This window comes from Phaethon aethereus (assembly GCF_964289735.1).
Source record: "Phaethon aethereus genome assembly, chromosome: 1".
NCBI lineage: Eukaryota > Metazoa > Chordata > Aves > Phaethontiformes > Phaethontidae > Phaethon > Phaethon aethereus.
Window position 1 is genome coordinate 42781056 of NC_138575.1, and position 14775 is coordinate 42795830.

Genomic DNA, 14775 nt, shown 5'->3' on the forward strand with positions numbered 1-14775 from the left:
ACTCTGCTGTATTTCCTCTCCAGAGGCAGGGAATTCTGTTTGCCAGGTGTCCTTATTCCTTGTGCTGTTTCTTCATTTACTGGTTTAATAACCTTCTCTCACTGCTGGTTGTACTATTCCTTCAGTTTTTTATCCACAGCAGAATAGGACTCTGCAAAGCAAATCTGCAGAGTACAGAAGACAGCAGGGATTAAGAAAAAAATGAAAAAAGTATTTCTTTTCTTCACTACCTTTTAATTAGTTATGCAAATACATTTATTTATTTAATTTGTTTATTTTCATGTAGACAAACATAAGAAGGGAAAACCAGTCTAATTCTCTTGATGGACTTGATATAATTTATGGGAGAAAAAAAAAATTCAGACCAGATTTTGTTTCATGAACCAGTTAATAGATACTTCTGCTCTAAAATATTTTTGACAAATGTAGAAGACCGGATTATTCTTTCCCTTGCAGGGTTTTTATTTTCCATCTCCTTGGTTTAGGTCACGCTAGCAAGAGCCATTTGTTGCATTATTCTTTTTCTTGCCTGCATGACAATTTTAATTTGGAGATGGATTTTTTTCCTTCCATTCAAATAAAAGTTTATAATCAATCTTTTGTTCTGCCAGAGGATACGTAACTAAATCTAATTTGTATTATTTCTGCTATCTGTAGCTGTATAGATAGTTCTTAATGATTTTCCTCAGCTCTATTTTTTAGACTTTTGGACATACTGGTACAAAACAGCAGTATCCTAAAAATTGAAATTTATTGATAATGAAGGAAAACATCAGACTGACTCAATAAAATATTTTATTTAGCTCTCTTTTTTTGTTTCAATGTTTCATTCTTTAAATATAAATTGATTAGTCTTTTGAAATGAAAGCCATTTGAATTAAAACCAATCTTCTTGAGTAGAAATATATGTTAAGATATTCTCCTTTTAAACCTGGAAATCTTCATACAAAAGTTGCAAAAACATTGAAGTGGACTCTTTCCTTCGAATTCTTCTGTGAATGCAATCATACGCAGAAAGACATTGAACGTTACTGTTGCTTTGTTGCAGGACAGAACCCCCTGCAAGGTGTGAAATGTCTTCACCACATTTGGAGGCCAGCAGGACTGAGTGTATTTCTACTACTCAATTCCATTTGCACTTGATTTTCATTGACTAAATGTTTCCTTGAGTGTTTTTACAGTTTATAACTCTCCAGCAAAATTACGTAGTTAACTGCTGTCTGTGAACACAGTCTTAAAACCTTGACAAGAATGCCTTTTTTTGCAGTAGTGTCTTCGGGTCCGCTTTCCAAAGGTGCAGATGGAAAGCAATGGTGCAGGCACTGCACATAGCTGCTCTCTGGTGGAGACGTTCACCTGGACCAGGGGCTGGCAGGTGGGCTTTGGACGAGTAGCACCATCAACATCTCCTTCATGGCATGCCTGCCAGCTCTGTGGCAGGGTGGGAGAGTCTGCTCTTCTCCCTAACCTCTCTGTTCTGCCTCCTGTCAAAAAGGGAGGCAGTTGCCAGGACAAGATCCCAGTTCTGCCACTCAGGAGCTAATTCTCCAGTTGTCGGCAATAGAAAGCTTCTCTTTACTCTGGCCGAGAGTTAGGGAGAAAATCCTCCCAAGAAGTGTAGGGCTGCATTTGTTGTCCAATTCAAGCATTTTGACAAAATCGTCCCAAGCTTTATAAAGAAGGGTCTGGGGAGGCTTTAACCCATCTCACCATGGCAATGTCAGTGCCTCTATCCAGAGACCTGTCTTCAGTGTTATCTGCTGTGCTGCAAACCTCTGTGCCCTCCGTAGATGTTGTCAGCTGTCACACAGCCCTCCATGTCACCACCTGGCAGAAGAGAGCCAAGTATCAAGCTCTCTAAAAACACTGCAGGCTTTTCTGAGTTTAACCATCAGCAAAAATAATGATTCATCCAGCAATTATTAGTAGCAACCACTTAAGATGGTTTCTTTGTTATGACCACCAAAATGACATACTAAAAGCTACCAAGTGTGCCTGAAGGAAGCAAGTGATGCACATTTCCTCTGTCGATGGGCAGTGAGTATCCAGCTGGTCTCTGTGGTAATCTGAACTGACTACCGCCAGGAGAGTAATTTTCATTAACTCATCCTGACAAACAATATTAACCCATAGGCCAGTTTCCAAACTTGGACATTATAAATCAAGGTCTCCAGTTTGTTTCCAGGCATTGACAACATCACTTGGATGCCAGACTACCAGCTTTAGACTCTAAAGAGGTTCATTTTTTGTGCAGGGCATCATGATTTAAGTGTTCATGATGTTTGAAAATTATATTGGATTTTTCCCAAATTGCTATCACCCATTGGGGTTATGATGGTCAAAACTCATCTCAAAATCAACCTCATGAAATTATCTCATTTAACAGGGACAAGTCAGGTCTGATGCTGGTTACCTTTAGACTTTTGGCTTGTCAAACTGTATTTATTACCCCTTCTCACAGTTCCAAAGGCGGCTGCTGCTGTTGTCTCTCCGTTTAGCTGGTAAAAGCTGCAGCATGGGACAGGGGAGAACCATAACAGGTAGGCTAATAATGTGCCATTTCCTTTCCCTTCCTTCCCACTTCATCAGGTACTTAAGTTTATGTCTAGCTTTTCGCAATTTATTTATTCACCAAAGCACATATGCACATGCTTATTCCTAAACACTACTGAAATTGGTAAGATTTTAAGATGTATTAAAGGGCTTTGTTCAGCTAAAGAATCTCCCTTCATAATTACTGACTTTTCTTTACCCCTCCTGTCCAAACACACCTACATGTATATGTACGCGCACGGAAATGGAGATACTTTTATAAAATACCATTGTCAGATTGCCCTATCTTCCCAAGAACATGGAAAAGGAGTCTGGCATGGAGCAGAGTAGAAGAGGATTGGAGTCTCAAAAGCTAGAAGAAATCATATGAACAGTATAGCTACACTAGCCAAGTCGTCCTTGGAAGAGTAAGCCAAGAAATATATTCCTATAAGAGGACAAAAATTAATGAGAGAGAATACATAGACTTCAAGAGACACAAGAGGAGGGAGATGCTTATGTGTTTCTCTGTACCGGCTGTACCATAGCATATTTGCCTGCCCACACACAATCGTGTTCACTCACACACCCTGATATCACCATTACTCTGTTAGGAAAAGTTCAGGTTTAAAGAAACTGTAGACTGAGCTCCCTTTAATTCTACCAGCTCCTTCATAAACTCCTGCATATTTTTTTTTTTTTTACTGAAATTACCATTTCTTTAACAAAACCAAACCTAGTCCTAGAATATTTCTTGGACTAAAATAAAGTTCAGAACATCCAGCAGAGAACATCTGGAGGAAGTGATAGTAAAGATTCAGTCCTGCTTCTACCAAAAGACATTATGGCCCAACAAGGAGAGAAAATAAAGCCAGGTAAAGTGAAGAAAGGGATTATATAAAGTGGCTAGAGATTAAGTTAATTCAATATAATGCCAAGACAGCCTTTCCATGAGGCTCACTGGTGAAAGCAATGTTAGGTAGTTTGAAAGTATAATCTTCAAGGAACAACAGCAAAAAAACCAATGATCATTCTCCTTTAGGAATTTTACCCTAAGGCATAAGCCATTTTCCTGTCACAGGAAAGTGGAATCTGTACTTAGTTGTACCAACCAGAGGAAACTTAGAATATTACATGTCAAATATTTATCTGGCCAACAGAACAAAAATAACTGAAAAGATTCAAAGTCCAATTAAGTTATTTTAACTTATAATGCTAAGACAAGATTTTGAATCTGTTTCAGTAATTGTCTCCAGAGTGGTTTGATTATCCACCTTCTCCAAGTGCAATATTTTTCAGAGGTCAAAGCACAAAAAATCATCTGACCGTGACGGTGAGATTCAGCTGATGAAAATATGTAGCCAGAAGCAATATGTAGCCTTTAACCTTCAGCTGGCTGTAGTACAATGAATAGGATCAGCTGGCCAAGTTTGTTGTTGGTACAAATTGAGATATATTCTTATGAAGCCTATCATGTGACTCTAGACATAAGCTGTAGATGTGAAGCTGTAAGACTATTCAAGTTCTGTTATAAGAATATCTGTAAAATATTGTGTCAGTACTAGTTTTCATTTCTTAATTGCAGACCAAGCTTTCAATTAACTTGGAAGAGTCTCCTTGCAGATCTGTATGGAAAACTTGAGTTTGCAGAGGTTTATTTTGCTGTTATTGACTAACTGAAATTCAATGCAGGTTGTATTATGGTTCAGGTAACCCAGCCCCATAGAATCATAAGATTACAGGTGATTTGGACTGGGAGGGGCCTCAGGAAGCCTCTAGCCCAACTTCATGTTCACTTCAGGCTCAGCTACAAGTTCAGAACAGATTGTTCAGGACTGTACTCATCATGTGGGCTTCAAAACCTCCAGGGACAGAGACTGCACAGCCTCTCTGGGCAGTTTGTTCCATTGCTTAGTTGTCCTGATGGGAAACATTTCTTCTGTCCATTACTTTACGTCTGTTGCATCTCAGCCTCGAGACACACACTGCTGGGAAGAGCCTGGCTCCATCTCCTTGGTAAGCTCCACACAGGTGTTGGAGGCTTCTGTGTGGTCTCCCCAAAGCCATTCACTCTCTAGGTTAACAAGCCCCAGGCCCTCCTCCTGTCCTCACAAGGCACATGCTCCATCCCCAGCCATCGTGGTGGCCGTCCCCTGGCCTCACTATAGTTTATCAGTGCCTTTCCCATGCTGGGGAGCCCCAAAAGGGATACAGTGCTCTAGATGTGGTCTAGCAGCTGCTGAGTAAAGCAGTAAATCGCTTTCCTTGATCTGCTGGCTGTGTTCCTGCTGACACAGCCCAGGGTGGCTGTTGTCCGTCATCGCTGCCAGGGCTCACTGCTGGCCTGCGCTCAGCTCGCTGCCCACCAGCACTCCCAGGACCTTCTCCGCAGACCTGCTCCCCAGCTATAACGTAAGGCGCATACAGTCAAAGATCACACAGGCTTCTCTGACCCAATGCTGAACACAGAGCTGAAGAGGTAACGTGTGCTATTTCTTTCCTTTCTGAGCTACTGGATGAGTAGTCCTACTTGGAGGTAATGACTTGGGCAAGTATTACTTTTCCAGATAATAGTTAAGGAACCGGTATTGTGATATATGGGTGAAAGATTTAATATTATGAAGATGCTGATCTGTTTTGTATGCTAAAATGTTCAGGATTAAACAAAAATATCTTCACTGAAGAATGTATCACTTAGGACCTAGATCAGTGATTTATAGGTCTTTTTTCAGTTTGAAGATCCCTAAATGATTTTTTTTTTTTCCCCTAGCAATGCAGGAAACTTTGAGCAGGGAATTTAAATCCACTGACAGTGGGTTTTGTTTTCTTACCTATCACTCACGGACCCCAAGGGTTCAAGGAGCACTGTTTGAAAACCAGTGGTAGATAGCTCAGCAAGCACATACTCACCTAAGGCCAGTAAGTCAGGAAACAGCTGAAGCTAAAGAGAGAGGTGACAGATGATGTGGGCTTATGTATTTTTTTCTGTATTTCTTGACCAATGAATTCAAATATGAGCTGTTAAACTTAAATATCTAGCCCTATTAATAAAATTGACAACACTCTGAAGAGAATGCTTCAGTGCTGAATCCACGTGCCAAATGAATATGGGGATGGAAATAGGATGTGCAGATGCATCTGTGCTCTCTATTGCCCCCTTGTCTGTCTGAAATCTATTCCCAGACAGTTTTATGGAAGATAAGCACCTCCTGAAAGGTAAAACCTGAAGAAAGTTATTTCCCAAAAGTAGAGAGAAAAAAAACCAACCCTGGTCTCAGAAAAATGATGAAACATTGGATGAAACATTGGCATCTCAAAACCATGAAAAAAAAATATTTGAAAAAGATAATGAAAATATTATAGTTTGCCTTTTTTTAAACTTTTGTATCTCTAACGTGTTTTTACTTGTTTACTCTAGCGAACAATACAAAGAAAATAATTTCTTTCTGTAAGCCAAAATAGAAGATTTTGGTTTACAATTGCAGAAAAGCAACATTTCAACAACTGCAAACTTCTTGCTATTGCAAGGCTCCGGGCTTTGGCACTTAGGATTTTGAAATCTATTCCCTGCTGCGTATACCAGTCAGAAACATGTCTTAAAAACAGCATATAAGGTGGTAAATTAATAATTTCTAACCTGTGAATAATGGAGATTTTATCAAGAAATATAGCCTTACATATGACTACGTAGCACAAGTATATTTACATATCTGAATAGTCCATAATCTGTTGAAAAGCACAGACCCAGAAAAACAATGCATCAAAACAATATTTTATTAACAATGAAATTCAAAGTAAGTTTAAAAATATGCTTCCTTCCTGGGGCTGAGTAATCAGTTTCTTTTTTCCCTTTCTCTGAGCTTAATGTCACTCACATCCCTCCCGCACTCAAGTTTTTGCCTCTCCAGCACCCCTAAGAGAAGAGTCCTATTTGTTGCTCGCACTCAGATGACTCAAGCTTGAGTGCAAGAACCGCAAGTTCCTCTGCCCTGAACAGCCTCGTTGGAGAGAGACGTACAGGGAGGGGCCAGACGGTTCTTCAAACTTCCCTCACACGACACCTTAACCACCCCTCCCACAAGAAAAAAAAAAACAACAAACACCACAAATAATATTTGCAGCACTTTTCACAATTACTGGAACTACTCACTCTAATTCCCTATTACAACCAAAAGTTCCTCTAGTCTACCACTGTGAAGACCAGGCACACAAAAAGGTACCGGCTCACACCTAACGTTATTCTTTAAAACATGCGTTCTGCTACCACTTAACTCTAGCAAAGCATGGAGTCTAATAGGCAGTGGGGTGGATTTTGGCTCCTTTTATAGTTAAAGGAGAGAATCAGACTCCGTTTAGGGCAGCTTTCATCCCATCCTAAGCCAGATATTTAAATAGTCCAGATGAAGCACTTTTTAAATGTGCCCCTGTTTTTCCTGAGCACACAGTGAGCCATAGGTAGCAAGGACAGGTATATCACAGCTCTTATAAACTACACTTGTAGTGTAGGTCACCTGGGCCTCCCTCTATTGTCACTTTACAGCAAAACAGGAAACCTGAGGCATCCATCCACACTAAAATCCATTCCTAAAAGAGATGAGATGAATCACACCCTAAAACCACCAGTTTCTCTCAATGGCTATAAAAAGTTAAGTGAAATGAATCTGCTCTCCCAAGGGACAGGTTAGAAACACTGCGCTAGTAATAGTAAAGGGTTTTCGCATCAAGAATCGAAGCATCCATCTAAGAGCACTATGGGATCCAAATTTACAAGGAGCTATTTGGTGTGAAATGTATTTGCTTGAACATCCTGATAATACTGACCCCAGAAACTCAAAGAATTCTAAATGTATAAGGTATTAAAAGGCATAAGCTGTCTTATATTTGAACTTCAGAATGTGCTCCATAAAAAATCTTCAAAGTCATACTGTGAAAATTATGCAAGATTTGGACTGACTTACAAGGAAAGATTATGGGACTCTAATTGCTTAATGGAAGAACTTATACCTAAAAAGGACATGTTAGCATAAATACTAGTGTAGGAATGGCATACAGAAAAAATAAACAGTTATGGGATGTTGGAGATCTTTTGGGAAAAGAAAAAAGTGAGTGTGCACCGTAGAATTGGCACAGACTTCCTAGGTTATCAGGATTATTCCTCTGCCATCTGACTCATCTGTGTCAGAGGAACATCTTAGTAAACTCATCATAAAGCAAGGCAAATTCCCTGCCGATTGAAAGAGCATTCCAAATGCCCACTTCTCTAATGAAGAGAAAACTTTTCTTACTTTTTACATTAAATTTATCTATGGTCCTCATGTTCCCCTGCGTATTTCTGAAACATTATTCTTTTGCTTATTTACAAGCTAAATGACAATACTCCTGATTTGACTGGGTATGCCTATTATGCTTGTGGTTTCATGTACCATTTGTTTTCTAAACTATGGACATACTGAGCTTTAAAGACCCGTTTATGTTGTTTCCATTTTGATTGTATAGCCATTTGCATTTCCACAAATTCCTTCCCATCAGTCCTCCAAATGCTCAACAACTGGAAACTAAGATATAGTCTATATTTATCTTCAACCCATAGCTGCATTTTAATCCCTATCCATCAATACCATGCTGCTGTCCCATGTCATCTCTCTTCCTTTCTTTTGTTATTTGTTCAATATCTCTGAAAGATCTAACCCAGCTTGATTTTCGTCATGCTTCATTTTCCCTGAGTGTTTCCTGGCCTCTGAGAAAAAAATTTCATTGCTTTATAGTATTACGGATAGTAATGCCTAATCATGGATGCTGGACCATCTCAGACCACCAAGCCACACATCCTTCTTAAAGGCTGAATTTTCTAACAGAGATGACCATTTTAACACAATAATGGTTTCTAAAAGCATTCAAGAAGGCTTTCCTTTCATTGCAATGCAGAGCAAAAACTTATTTGAAATCTTAAAAATTACCACAATATTAATTATTATCTGCTCATCCACAAACTTTGTCAAAAGAAAGAAATTTCAACCAAAAAGGCTAGATTTTGATAGATAGAATGAAATACATCTAATATTAAAACTAACCTAAGAAGGCAATCGCGGGATGCATTTAAGGAATGTCCTGTGGTGGAAAGTGACTCACGTCCTATGTGGTCCTGCCTGGTGAAGCAGTCAGAGCATTATGGCCTAAGGGGTGTGCCTCACTTCTGTGTTTGAACAGGTTAGAAACTTAATGAAATTTTTTTCATGACTTCCATTTCATGAGGGTGAAGAAATTTTCCACAAGGAAATGATGGAATAATTATTTCAGCTTTCTGAGTTTCTTTCAGTAAAGCGAGAATAACTTTGCTCCAATCAAGTAATAATGTTTCATAATTATTTCCTTGTTTTCTTTAAGTTCATTTAAATTTTAACAATATATGTTCTAACATAAGCATTATATCACAGTACACATAAACACATACATAAGATACTTATTGCAACATTCCACATTACTGAAACTAGTTTTATCTGACTGAAATGAAATTGTACATACATATTTCTGTATGAATTATTTTAAAGTTTTCTTTCCTCATACATTTTTATCGTTATCTTTGTTCTAGTTGAGAATGAAAACAAGTTCAGAAATGTCAGAATTTCCCTTCTGAGATAAAGTCTAGTTTTCAGCCATCTTTTCACTTGCTAGCAGTCTAGAAACTACCAGAAGTTTCTCAAGCCAAGAAAAATTATCAGAAGCATCATTTAAATACATGGATGGGTATTTAACCAATAAATTATAAATTCAGGTTGTAATCAACATAGTGCTTCCATGAAGTCCTTTCACATTCAATAGTATTTGTATCATTAATTAATACTGTTGTAAAAAAAGATATTAAAACATAAATTAAATACTTAGGATTCAATTTTGCTCTAAGATATTTGAATCATTCCTGTTGCCTTCAACAGGAATTGCACATGCATAACTGAGGAAAGGCTTGTATTAATTTTCTAATTGTTTGCAAACAGTCCAAGCATTATTTAACATGACAAATATTATACTGCTCTATGTGTGTGGATAACTGAAAGCCAGCAAGGTTGCTTGATAATTCTATCTGGATTAGTGATGGGAAAACCTCAGCAAAATTTTGAGTTTCAGTTCAGGTGTTTATTCAATGTAGGTTTCATCTTCTCTCAGAGTATCTCTGTGTGCGTACAGAAGTTAGGCTTGAAATCATACAGCTCTTTCTCTTCTTTCTGATAATAGGAAAACAGGTCAGAAATGTCCTGAAGTCTACCTCTCTTTCATTCCATTATATTTTGACTTCACTAAATCAAAACCAAAGGTTTCATTTCCCTCTGCTTAAGAAGAGGAAGGTACAATATAAATAAATTTGAACAGGAACATGTTATTGCCCAACACAAACGTTCATGCTCATCTAGAATAATATATTACCATTGGTAGCCCATTTTAAATATGAGATGCAGGAGGAAAATGAGTTGGGGAAAGAAAATTATAGAGGCTTAGGCACAGAAAAGAATAAAAAGTTGGGTTTTGTTTTTCTTTAAAAATCAAATACAAACACCTACTGAATGGCACACAAAAGATTTTTTTGAAGTTAGAACTGATACAAATGTCTTGATAAAAACAGACTGTGGGACTGAGTGGCCTCTGGGGCTCAATTCCATGCAGAAGCACCTGGAACACCCAAGGCATCCCCGGGGCTTCTGAGGCATGCACACAAGGCTGGCAGATGTCACCAGGCACCTATGGGTAGTCCAGGTCCTTCTGGGGAAGCAGCTGGAGGCCGGGCAGAGTACCTATGGGTGTCTTGGATGGCACCAGAGGCCTGAGTTTAGGTAGCTCAGTCCAGACCTGGCTCTAATCTAGGACAATCTGAATTGAGGATAGTTCTTCCTTACCTTCCATCTGTACAGATTTGTCTTCTGGATGGCTATTATGACCTAATGTTGTTCCCACAAAATCCTCTAAAGCCATTCTATTCTGAAAGACACACAAATGTTCTTCAGGTGAACAAATGTATTTATTTCAGCTGCTCTCATACCTTGATTCACGTATCTGCCCCTGAATGCTGCCATAAGCAACTGTACCCTGTGCCCTCTGTTTTATACAGGTACCAGCTAGGCAAAAATCAACTAGCCCTACAACAAAGTTATCAGTTAGATACGATTTTCCTAATTAAACTAGTGGGTTGATAGTTTCTATCATTCTTCCTGTATATGCTGCCATTACATTGCCTGTGTCATTCTTTAATGTTTTCAATAAATTAGAAAAGTCTGGAAGTTCTCTGAACGATATATGTTTCAGTAAGACAAAATGAAATTAGGGAGTTACGATTAGATCATTTTCCTAGTTTCATTGTTTGAACTCCTTGATACATAATTGTTGCCTGTATGCATCAATACTGATCTGATATAATGACCGTGATTAATATTGTATTAAGAATGTTGAATTTATGAACTACAAAATTAGGTTCATTCCCAGTTACTAGCTGTGGTGACAAACCATGCTGACTGAGCATTTCTCAGGGTGTTTCAACAGAACATTAAATAAATACATCATTCTTCACCTACGAACTTCAACAATTTCAAATGATCATGTATAGCCACCAGCACAGGTCCTTCAAAAGAAAAAGATCAGCAAAACTCTAGTAAAATATATGCACTGTTTTAATACGATGAGAGTAGGTCTGCTCTGTTTTGCTGTTGAAATCTAACATTGAAGTAGCTTTTGTTCAATTTTCTCTGGCACAATTTAGACCAATTCATCAGAAGTAACTTTAGTGAATTTTTCCACATGCTCTACATGAATATCTCAAAAATGAAAATAATTTGACAGCTATAAGCATTTGAACTCTTCTGGAAACTCTCCATGACCTGAAATGCTAGAAAACTACCAAAACAGGTCTTCCTTGTATTTCCTAATGTAACCTTAGGTCACATGACTGAACTGAATTAATAGTTTCTCAGAAACCTTGAAATATCAAAATTCATTAGAGGAACAGAATTTGCCAGTTGTTAAAATTTTTATAGAATACAGAACTGGAAATTATTTCTCCTTCTCTCCTTCTCTTTCTCTGCAAATGTAGTGTGGGTGGTGCCTCTTCCTGAACAATGCGATGACAAACTGGAAACCTCAAGAAAAAAGGATAGTTGTAATTGAATGTTATTAAATACCTGTGTTAAATTAGGCACCTAGATCAGAACATGCTTGCTTGAAACATCAATCCTTTAGAACTAATAAAGCTTGAAAACAGTGTTGATGTGCTTGTGAGATTGGGACATATTATTATGGGCTCAATTTTTTTTATTTACATTTTGGAGAAGGTGAAAAATACATTTTTTAAATAAAGTAAGTAAATGTCTTTGTATATTAAACATAAACCTGATTTTAATTAAATTACCTTTCAACTTCAAGGCTCATTGTGGTCTGTTTTTAAATGAAAAGGACTATGTTAAATGTCCTGCAAGACTGACTCCTCCCATAACCCTTTAACCATGTATCAGCCATACATTATATAAGCTCCAGAAGCAGTGTTTCACAATAGCACATTTATATGCCAGCAAAACTTTACCACCGAAAGAGAGAGTACTACACATGAACATCAAATTGAATTGTCTTCCTTCTTTCATATGTTAGGTATTGCAGCACACTACATAGCTACAATTTCCCTCTTCTAAATTTGGACAATGGCAATCAAATAAATATTATGATGAATGCACTAGAATGGTTTTGCTAGCCGGATTCCTGGGTGTTTGGGACAAAATGAAAGCACAGCCCAGCCAAAAGAAGAGCCTCAGACACATTTCATCTGTGACAACTGAAGACTTACCAGACAGGTTTTTGAAAAGACGTGGCCTTGACCTTCTCTGAGTCTCCTGTCAAAATAACTGATTGGTTTTCATATAGACTGTCCATTTAACCCAGCAGGATGCAGTAGATTCCAAGATAGGGAGCCAGTTGGAACAAATATGCAGTACAGAAAAAGAGAGCATAAAATTGAGGGGTTTAGGGCAGCAATCTAACACTCAGCAATTCCCAAGAACCTCTTATCTCGGCAAGCTGTGAAGAACTTAGTTTCTCATTTGTTTCAGCCTTCCAAAGACATCTTGTTGGCAGAAAGAGTTTCAGGATGAGGCTGCCAGGTCCATATCAGTGCTGGATAGTTTTCAACTGTGAACAGTACAGTACAATATAATACAACAGCCTGTGACCGCACAAACTTTCTTTCACTGAAGGCTTTTACTGAACCAGAAGATTTTCTGTTAGATCAATTTGGACTTGCTTTGCCCTCTTGTCCCAGAAGTAAGTGAAACAGCTGCAGTAAAGGAAGCATTTTGCTCACTCAGCTTGTTGTGAGCACTTTTTTTGGCACACTGTTGTTTTGTCTGTTCTTACTTGCCAAATTCAAAGTGTTATATTCTTGACGTTGTTCTGCAACTTGGTCCACTTAGTTTTTGTTACAGTCTACAAAACAAAAATGACTACAGGCGTAAAGAGCCTATAGCATAGCTTTCAGATTCTTTCTAACATCAGTTTGGCCTGGTCTTATAAAAACAAATGTTGCATTATTAAAAAATAATTTTAAATCACTAATATTGTAATTCATATAGACCTTACAAAGAAATCTGGGATTAACACCGTAAAAATACCTGTTTTCTTAATAAGTTGAGATAATTTTGAGAAACATTAAAAAAAGCTGTAAGTATGCAGTTTTATTTTTTTCATATAGTCCGTTGTTACCTTCAGATAAAAGCATGTTACAGTCCTTGCTATGTGTTTTACTATACATCACACAGCATAACAAGGGAATTACTGTACAGAATCATTTTCAAAATTCCCACACACCCCTCTGTATATATGCTAATCTCTGTAGGTAAAGACCCCTCATATATTCATGAAACGTATGACAAACGAATCTCAGCCTGCCACGTCCGACCAAAGGCAAGGTGGGCTGCCTGGAACTGTGAAAATAACACACATTTGCACCATACCTGTACGGCCAATCCTTTTGCCTTAAATTGTTCAACAGATGTTAATAACAATAAAGCATGCTTTCTGATCTTGGAAAAAGTCCTTCTTTTGGGTTATGGCAGGCCATGTGCAAACACGGCTCATTTGTGTCACTTTCCTTTCCAGATAGTTCCCTACCCTTTGCCAAAGGAAAGGCAAACAGCATTTCCAAAGGTTTCTAACTCACTGGATTGTCTAGAAACATAAAGCTGTAGAATGAAGTTAAACCAGGTGGGACATACCATTCATGACCCCACACTAGTGCCCCTGTCATCACTGCTCTGGCTGTTCCCAAACATCTGAACACCCGAAAAGGCTCTCAGGTGGTGCTGATAGGGTTGTCAACCAGGTTGTGGAATAGATGACCTGTATTCTTCCCTGTTGCACGTCCATTAGAAAGGGTTGATTAAGATCCCAGTAATCCACTCTCTGAATTCACAGTGCCCCACCTTTCCCATAATTTTCCAGCTGCTCAGATCTTTCAACAAAATCCTACAGTTTGCATCATTGTCACTACCTCCTCTGTAACTCTGTGATGAGACACCATTTCAGCATTCTGGTTCTTGTTATCAGAAAACACAAACAAACCTTAATTACTAGGGTGAAGTGTTTATGGTTACTAAACTCACCAGAAGGATACCTGAGGGCCTCAGAAGCTCATTATCTCAGTCTAACAGGAGAGTTACCCCAGATCACTACAATCTTTTCCTACTCTATAAACAGTTGCATTTTAGGAAACTCTTGTTGCATAAAGAATGTATTTAAAAGATGTGCCACTATATTGTTGCAGGGTTCCAAAAACAGCATCCAGCAAACAGAGGAGATAGAGAATATTAGAGACAAAAAGCCGTCAGATTACAGAGTCAAAATGCTAATATTAGAACTGGAGCAAAGAGAGAAATTCAGATTCAAATTAAAGGCCCTTTTGGATAAAATGTTCAAAACCAAATAGTCTAGCTGCTGTCTCAATATGTTTGATATGCAGAGACATACAGAAGAACAAACACATATTGTATGTTTCATTACACATATAAAATAGAAAACCTTGTTTCCAAATATCTCTTCCTTTTTTCTTTTTTTTCAGTAACTCTGACCCTTACACTCTAAATCCAAGCAGGATCTGTACTAACAGTATGAATCAAGGGTAGTCTAAGGGGATGTAAATAAGTTGCTTAGAACCCAGTAGCACAAAATTATCAATTTCTGAAACTTGTTGAAAGACACACAGTGAGTACAAAGGACAAC